Source organism: Adiantum capillus-veneris, chromosome 17, assembly GCF_014529385.1.
Source record: "Adiantum capillus-veneris isolate H3 chromosome 17, ASM1452938v2, whole genome shotgun sequence".
NCBI classification, from domain to species: Eukaryota; Viridiplantae; Streptophyta; class Polypodiopsida; order Polypodiales; family Pteridaceae; genus Adiantum; species Adiantum capillus-veneris.
The window spans coordinates 67,369,046-67,378,152 of record NC_140947.1 but is presented as its reverse complement, the minus strand read 5'-3'; the positions used below and the strand labels follow the sequence as shown (position 1 = coordinate 67,378,152).

Below are 9,107 nucleotides of genomic sequence, written 5' to 3'. Positions count from 1 at the left end.
GTGTGCAGAGTGTTCGTTTGGGATTTTTTTGTTGTTTGGGAGGGTTTACTTTCACCCCTTTCGCCCAGTGTGCAGAGTGTGTGTGTGTGTGTGTGTGAGTGAGTGAGTGAGTGAGTGAGTGAGTGAGAGAGAGAGAGAGAGAGAGAGAGAGAGAGAGAGAGAGAGAGAGAGAGAGAGAGAGAGAGAGAGAAATTGATTTGAACAAGAGTAGCTCTATTTATCCGGGGAGATTGGAGATGGTAACTTTGTGTGTGTGTGTGCGTGTTAGTGAGAGAGAGAGAGAGAGAGAGAGAGAGAGAGAGAGAGAGAGAGAGAGAGAGAGAGAGAGAGAGAGAGAGAGAGAGAGAGACAAATTGATTTTTACAGTAGCAGCTTTATGTTCTTTTTTTGCTTTATTTAGAGAGAGCACGCAATTACAATGGCTTCGTTGAAAAATAGTGCAAGGGTTGCGGCCAGTAGCGCGGGTGAAGAAGGCGTCCCCGTTAAGAGGAGGGGGCGTCCTCGAATGACCAGAGAGGAGAGGTCCTCAAATGAGTCGAAGAGGCTGAAAAAGTTAATGGAAGCGAGTGTGACAATCTCCGTGAGGGGGGAGGACATAGATACATGTCTTCTTCCACGCGTTGATGAATTCTTGCAGAAGGAGACATTAGCGGGGATGTGCGCAGTGGAAAGAGGAGGCAGTGTTTTCCATTTGCATTTTCAAATGGTGGTTCGTATGCTGTCGTCGTCTCTTATTGCCATCAACAAGAAGCTGAAGTCGTACTTGGGTTGGGACAAGGAAGGTCCGGCAGGTGCTAACATCCTATGTAGAGCTCTAAAGCAGAAAAATATTCATACCTTCCAGGGGATGGTAGGCTACTGCATGAAGGACGAAGGTGAGCCGCACTTCCAAGCTGACTCACAATATCACCGTTGATGATATCAACAAGGGTGTAGAGTTGTATACCCTTTACGGTGTAGACGACCTGAAGAACAGGGTATTCCTAACTCCGAACAATATTTTCGACCGTGCTGCAATGTATTGGAAGTTCAAAATGCGGCACCCTCTAGGGAACGATTTCTTGTCCACCTTGCACATTATGTTGCGTACTGGAAAATACTACCCTTCATCGTCGTGGATCATTCCTTACCAAGGCCGAGGAATGTACCTGAAAAAGATAAGAGCGATGTGGCGCTGCATGGCTTTTCCCTCAACCGTGACTTACCAGGACATAGTGAGCATTTTTGTGGCCGATGACTCGTACGCCAATGCACAACCAAGAGCTGATTGGTTTAGGTCCCGATGGGAGGCTATAGAAAGGTTAGCATCATATTATTCTGCTTTCTTTTCCATGCGTTCATTGCTTTAGGTACTTGTCACTGTCTTTGAATAGCAAGGAGCTTACCGATACGACCGCATTTAAAGAGACCAACGTGGACGATCCAAAAGCTAATGTTGTTATCATTGATGACACGACGAAGGCACACAGATAGGCGATGATTTCATGCCTCTCGTGCATCGCACAGAGGCAATACTTGTTGCATCTTGAAGGTTTATAATTCATGACAATTTGTTTTCCTTGAACCACATTTCTCTGCCATTAGATTCTAACTTGTTGGGTTCGTTCTTTTTTGTGCAGATCGTAATGGAGGAGGAGGTCATTTGAATGCTGTGGAGGCCAATGACACGCAGGACACGTTTGAGGGTGTGGTGGAAGATGTTGTTGAAAGATTAAAGGCAATCCTACTACAGATTTGGACTGAGGTCCATTGTCATAATAATCAATATCTAATTCTCCTAAATGATTTTCTCATATTAAACTGATCATTTAATGTGGGGAAGTGCCAAGGGAGAAAAAGCTAGAATATTGGTTAAGCTAGCAGACCGGCCATAGTAGGGATCCAAAGGAGGGAAAATAGGGATCCAAAGGGGGGGCCATCTGCAAAAGAGCCATGTGCAACAATGGGCTAAAAAGACCCTAAGGTTCAGCCCATTAAGACTTCCAAAATGCTAAGGTTCCAAAATTCAAAGGTCGTGTCCAAAAGGTCAACCCTAGGGAAAATTGGATGCTTTGTGTGTGCCCTAAAAGTCTTTGCACATCCCTACATGGGAGGGGGCGAGCCCTAAAGGTAGGGGATGAGAGAGAAAGCCACACACACACACACACAGGCTCCCTTTACACAAAGGGAATGAGGGACACATGTCAGCTCCCTAGGCCAGATGCCCACAAGGTGTGCCCAATTCCTATTGGAAGACCCTTGAAGTGGACCAATGAGAATTAAGCTAGAGTAAATCTAGTTTAATTAATTTAAAAATATTTAATAAAAGAAACCAATAAGAATTAAGTCTCCTAGAAGACTATTGGGCAGTCTCCCAAGGGGTCCAATGAGCATTCAGGAGCCCCATGGCTTGCCTGATTCCTATTCGCCAGGAGGCAAAGGGGTCCAATGAGAGTTTAGTTTAATTATTTAATTACCTAAAGCTCTCACAAAAGGGGAAAGGGGGCCACATGTCAGAAGGCTATCACTTATGCTGCTTAATTGTAATTGGCTTGACTTGGGGAGGGCCAATGAGGCTTCAGCAAGAGCAATTAGCAAGAGGGCTCGCCCAAGAGAGAGAGGGGGCTGATTTTTACAAGGCATTATCACACACACACACTCACACAAGCTCATGTGTGAAGAAAGAGAAGACTATATCTTCCCAAGCTTTAATGGAGAACTCATCACCTACTCCAAGCTTGTGAGATAGAAGCCTACATCAACACTCTCTTGGCATGTGGATGCAAATCCAACAAAGAGCCAAGCTTCAATGCATGCTCATCTTCTCTACCAAGCTAATTACTAAGCTAAGCTATGCTAATATGAGTGATTATGTGAGGAGATGTACATCTTTCTCGTAAGATACGCCTTCTTCCTCTCAATCTACTCTCATACCCTGCTAGCTCTCACCATCTTCAAAGGTGTGTGAGGTCTTGGGTCTGAGAACGGGGATAATTCAAGTTGTGTTTGTTAAGTGTTTTGCTTAGTGCATGAAGTTTCCATCTTCATTGCACTAGCTAGTCATGAAGGAACACAAAGAATTGTATTGTACAATGTCTCTCTTGATGGGAGAAACCATAATACAAAGCCTTTTGGAGGGGGGACCGGCTCCATGAAAATCCGGTCCTCAACTGTTGTCAATAGCTTAATTGCTCTCTCTTTTGAAAGTATTGTCAATGCTATCTAACTAGGTGTTATGCTTTTTGTTGCTCTCTCCACGCAAGCACTCTTGTAATTCTCATTAGGAATCTATTCTAATGAAATGCCAACTATGTTCATGCTAATTTCCGCTACACATAGGTTATTAGGCCATTAAATGGTACATTGGTATCAGAGCTCAAGGTTTCTCTTTTCTTGCTCAAGAAGGGAGGTCCTCAAGCTAGCTACAAATGGTTGGTATTATTAATTGCCTGTGAGTAAGTAAAATAGGGATTTTTCAGCGTTGTAGTGCGCCTGCCTTCGTGCAGTTAACGGGGCATCACCATCGAGAGCTATGGTCTTAATAGTGGAGTCCTACGGGGCTTGCCTACGGCTTAACCACTATTGAGCTATTAGAAGCTTGATAGGAGCCGGTGCTGTTTTGGTGTCGAAAGACCCTCTCTTCTATTCCTTGCAATTAATGGTATTCGAGCCGCGGGTACAGTAGCTTGAGTGCTTTTTCTAAAGGGGTAAAGATGAGTAGCAACTAGGGCTTGAAGTGCCAAAGTACACCTAAAAAGTTTACACCTAAAAGTTGTTAGAATGGCTGACAATAGTAAAGAGAGTGAAATTAATGTTGATAACTTTGATTTTGCTCATGAACAAGCTACTAATGATGCTTCAATGCTTGTTAACTATCTTGTTTCTAGGCTTCAACAAGCCATGGGCAATCCATCTCTCCAAAGTGAAGTGCAATGACAGCTCCGTGCACTTCACCATGACGAGAGAACACCTAGGAAGCCTCCTTGTGAGACTACCAAAAGAGGTCTCTCTCCGATTCGAGAAGAAGAAGAGAATCCATATGAAGGGCTCAAGAATTTACTTATTGATGATGCATCTCCTTCCCAAAGGAGAACTCGAGAGCCTCCACCGAAGGAACGAGAAAGAAGCGAGTCTCCCGCCACCTCGGCGGAGATGGCTCCACGAAGACGGCGGGCTAAACGCTCTCCATCACCACCAAAGCGGAGAAGACCATCACACTCTTCTCCACGCCATAATTCAAAGAGGGATGATAAAAATCAAGAGAAGAAAAAGGCGAGAAAGAGGACACCCTCTTCTCCATCTTCTTCATCCTCTTCCTCTTATGAAAGCTATGGTGAAGACTACAAAGATCAAGACAAGAAAAAGGCGAGAAAGAGGTCACCCTCTTCTCCACCTTCTTCAAATTCTTCACCCTCTGAAGAAAGTGATGGTGCAACCTTTGAACCATAAAAAAGAAGAGGTCATAGGAAATCCTATGCCACATGGAAGAGGTCGTCCAAGTTGAAGAAATTCAAAGAGGGAGGGAAGAGCATCTCTTTCCTTACCTATGATGGTACCTTTGGTGCTACGGACAAAGTCTTGGCCTTTATCCAATAATTCGATGCGGCGTTTGGAGATGAGGGCTTCACGGAGTCCTCTAAGCTACGCCATGTAGCTATGCACTTTCAAAAGTCCGCCAGACAATGGTGGTCTAGCCTACGAGCCAACGGTGAAGCTCCACGAACATGGAAAGCTTTAAGAGCTTCCATTATGAAGCAGCTTTTGGCCACCGATGCCAAAGACAAAGTACTCACCGAATGGCAAAGCTTAAAGCTCTCTCCCAATGAATCCATCCACAAATATGTAGACAAGTTTTGGGACCTACAACTCAAAGCCACTGTCTTCAAAAGGTTGGATTTTGGAGAGCAAAAGCAACAATTTTGTGCGGGCTTAACCGAAGAAATGGTGGAGTATGTCAACTCCCAAAGACCACGTACCATATCGGTGGTAATACACCACACTATGGTCGCCTCTCGAATCAATTTCCAAACGGGGGCAAAAAGAAATAATAAGCCCCCAGAAAATAAGGGTTCCAATGAGCCTAAGGGGAAGAACAATGTCCAAAAGTCTCCTAAGGGCAACTCCAACAAAGCTAACGAGAAGGGAGTTTACAAAGGTAAGAATAAACTCTCTCCTGAAGAGCTTGAGCGTTATCGTAAGGATAACCGGTGTTTCAAGTGCGGAGAACAAGGACATGCGTACTGCGCTTGTCCCCAAAAGAACAACCGCCAAGATCCTCCTAGAGCTTCCTTGGTTGAAATCCAAGAGGAGGAGACTCACCCAACTCACCACAAAGGATCTCCTCTATGCCATGCTTGGGGAAAGGTAAGAGAACATGATGCTTTTATTCTCTTTGACCTTGGTTCTACTCACAATTTTATATCTATAGAGTTGGCCACCAAGCTAGGAATACAATCCTACGAGATGGGAGATGTCCTACCCGCAAACAGTGCCTTCAAGGGGCAAGAAGCTTCAGTCACTCCCTTAATCGGGAAATTGAGGCTTCATGTCCAAGGCTATGTGGACAAAGAGGACTTCTTTATCTCTCCTCTCAAGCATGAGGATGTAATCCTAGGGGCACCATGGTTTGACCGCCTGCTGCCGATGTTAAATTTCCTGAAAGGAGAATCTCCTTTAAGTTCGGGGAAAAAGACATGTATATAGATGCTAAGGAAAACACCATCCCCATTGTACATACACCAGCTTTCATCAAGCCAATAAAGAGCTCTATTTCCGTGTACATGATTTTTGTTAAAGACTCTCAAAATGAACCTAATGCTTTAGCAAAAGAAAATAAAAGCAACCAAAAGGAATTAGAGTTATCCAATTTTCTCAAGGGGTTTCAAGATGTTTTTATTGACGACATCCCTTTTGAGCTACCTCCTAAACGAGGTAATGATGACCATGCAATTGAACTTCTTCCAGGAAGTTCACCGCCTAATAAACCTCCTTATAGAGTTTCTCAAGCTCAACAAGAGGAGATTATGTGGCAAGTGCATGAGTTAGTTGAGAAGGGTATGGTTAGGCCAAGCTCATCTCCATTTTGCTCACCTGTGCTATTAGTGCAAAAGAAAGACGGCACATATCGTATGTGTGTCGACTATAGAGCACTAAATAGGATCACTATCAAGAATAGGTTTCCCGTTCCACGGGTAGAAGACCTATTTGATAAGCTACAAGGATCGACCTACTTCAGTAGGGTTGACCTAAAAAGTGGCTATCATCAAATAAGGATAGTTGATCAAGACATTGTAAAGACCGCATTTCGTACTACATTTGGTCTTTACGAATACATTATCATGCCTTTTGGCTTGACCTATGCACCAGCCACATTCAATCGCTTGATGGAGAAGCTGTTCAAGCCTCATCGAACCTTCACTGGAGTGTTCTTTGATGATATTATCATCTACTCTAATTCATTGGAGGAACACAAGCAACATCTCGAGGTAATATTTCAAGTTTTGAGAGAGAATGAACTTTATGTTAATCGAAAGAAAAGTGAATTTTTCTTGCAAGAGATTCAGTATTTAGGTCACATTATCTCTCAAGATGGCATCCAAATGGATCCATCCAAGTTAGAGGTAATAAAAGGATGGCCTAAACCAAGGAATCTTCATGAACTAAGAAGTTTTATAGGTATGTGTGCATACTATAGACGCTTCATAGAAAAGTTCTCACAAATTATGGGACCATTACATGACCTAATAAAGAAAAGCGTTAGGTATACATGGTCTGCTAAGGAAAACAATGCTTTCGAAAATCTTAAAGAAAAGCTTATCTCTCAACCTGTGCTTACACTACCGGATCTCTCAAAACCATTTGAGGTCCAATGTGATACTTGTGGTGATTGCCTTGGAGCTATTTTGCTCCAAGAAGGGCACGCCATAGGCTATGAGAGCCGAAGGCTCGACCCTGTTGATCAAGCTCTAGGCATATACGAAAAGGAACTCCTTGCAGTTCTACATGCCTTAGACTCATGGAAGCACTATTTATTGGGGACTCCTTTCATTCTGCGAACGGATCACCAAAGTCTTAAGTACTTCATGACGCAGACCAAGCTCTCCGACAAACAAATGAGGTGGCCAAATTTCCTTTTGCAATTTCATTTTCATATTGCTCACATTGCTGGCAAGCACAATCAAGTAGCCGATGCACTCTCAAGACGGCTGAGAGTGAATGCGGTTTCCATAGCAACTCACAATGATCTATCTTCAATGATAGATGAGTACGCTATTGATTCCGACTTTAGAGATGTGATTTCAGCCCTGGCATTAGGGAAGAAAGAAGAACCATTCACTTTACAAGATGGTGATCTTCTCTATGGCAATAGACTATGCGTCACTAACTCACTACGTGAGAAAGTAATGTATGAATCTCATGCTCCACCTTATGCGGGGCATAGAGGCATTCAGTCTACCTTAAAGGGAATTGAAACATATTTCTATTGGCCTACCATGAAAGTGAACATACAAGAGTATGTTTCCAAATGTGTGGTATGCCAAAAGACAAAATTTGATAGAGGGAAGCAACTTGGATTGCTTCAACCCCTGCCAATCCCTAATTAACCATGGGAGAGCATATCGATGGATTTTATCTTTGGATTCCCTTAGTCTCTCCATGGGAATACGGGAATATGGACGATAGTAGACAGGTTTAGTAAACAAGCTCATTTTATACCTGTCAAAAAGACTATCAAAGCCCATCAAATGGCAACCCTCTTTATTTCACAAATTTTCAAGTACCATGGCTTGCCCATGTCCATAGTGTCGGATAGAGATCCTAGAATGACCAGTAATTTCTGGAAGGGTCTCTTTGAGAATTTAGGGACAAGGCTAAACTTCTCTTCGGTCTAACATCCACAAACGGATGGCCAAAGTGAAATAGCTAACCTAACCATTCTCGATCTACTAAAAGCCTATGTAACGGAAGTAGATCAAAGATCCCAATGGGAGAAGTACTTACCCTTAGTGGAGTATGCTTACAATAACACTGTACATACTTCCATGGGAAAAGCACCTTTCGAGGTAATTGAGGGAAGATCAAAAAGTCCCTTGCTACTTAAGGTACATGGGAAGATCTTCGTTGCAGATGAGTATAGCTGAGACCAAGCTAATTACTAAGCTAAGCTATGCTAATATGAGTGATTATGTGAGGAGATGTACATGTTTCTCGTAAGATACTCCTTCTTCCTCTCAATCTACTCTCATACCCTGCTAGCTCTCACCATCTTCGAAGGTGTGTGAGGTCTTGGGTCTGAGAACGGGGATAATTCAAGTTGTGTTTGATTAAGTGTTTTGCTTAGTGCATGAAGCTTCCATCTTCATTGCACTAGCTAGTCTTGAAGGAACACAAAGAATTGTATTGTACAATGTCTCTCTTGATGGGAGAAACCATAATACAAAGCCTTTTGGAGGGGGGATCGGCTCCATGAAAATCCGGTCCTCAACTATTGTCAATAGCTTAATTGCTCTCTCTTTTGAAAGTATTGTCAATGCTATCTAACTAGGTGTTATGCTTTTTGTTGCTCTCTCCACCCAAGCACTCTTGTAATTCTCATTAGGAATCTATTCTAATGAAATGCCCACTATGTTCATGGTAATTTCCGCTACACATAAGTTATTAGGCCATTAAATGTTACATCCATGGCCATGACAATGGCACCCTTAAGTTCTTCATAAAAGAGTCTGTAGAGTCAATAAAAAATGTAGTTCAAGATTGTCAAGTAAATGTAGCGGATATCCAGGTAACTCAACTAGAGGAGCAAATAGTGTCATTACGCAAAGAGGTCGCATCTTTAAAAGTGCAATTGAATAAATTGAATGCACTTGTGATAAGACTGAATAATGTAATCGGACGTTTCCGTTCATGAATTTAATGTGATGGCTTATCCTTATCTATCGGTCGTGTAATTGTCTTTTCTGTTTACGTGTCATTACACATCAACTTCAATTTATGCCTTACCAATTTTTATGACTTGTTGTTTGTTATGGCGTTCCTTCATAAGGTTTTCAAAAGGTTGGATCTCATGTATCCGCTTCATGTGAAATTGTCGTAGATAATTGCATTTCTTACTCAGATCTAGAATGACT

The 9,107-nt window shown here is 42.7% G+C and overlaps 1 pseudogene; it reads left to right on the top strand.

Annotated features, from left to right (window-relative positions):
* The first annotated feature begins 703 nt into the window (after positions 1-703).
* LOC147437423 (uncharacterized) lies at positions 704-8,887 on the top strand (annotated as a pseudogene).
* Positions 8,888-9,107: the final 220 nt, after the last annotated feature.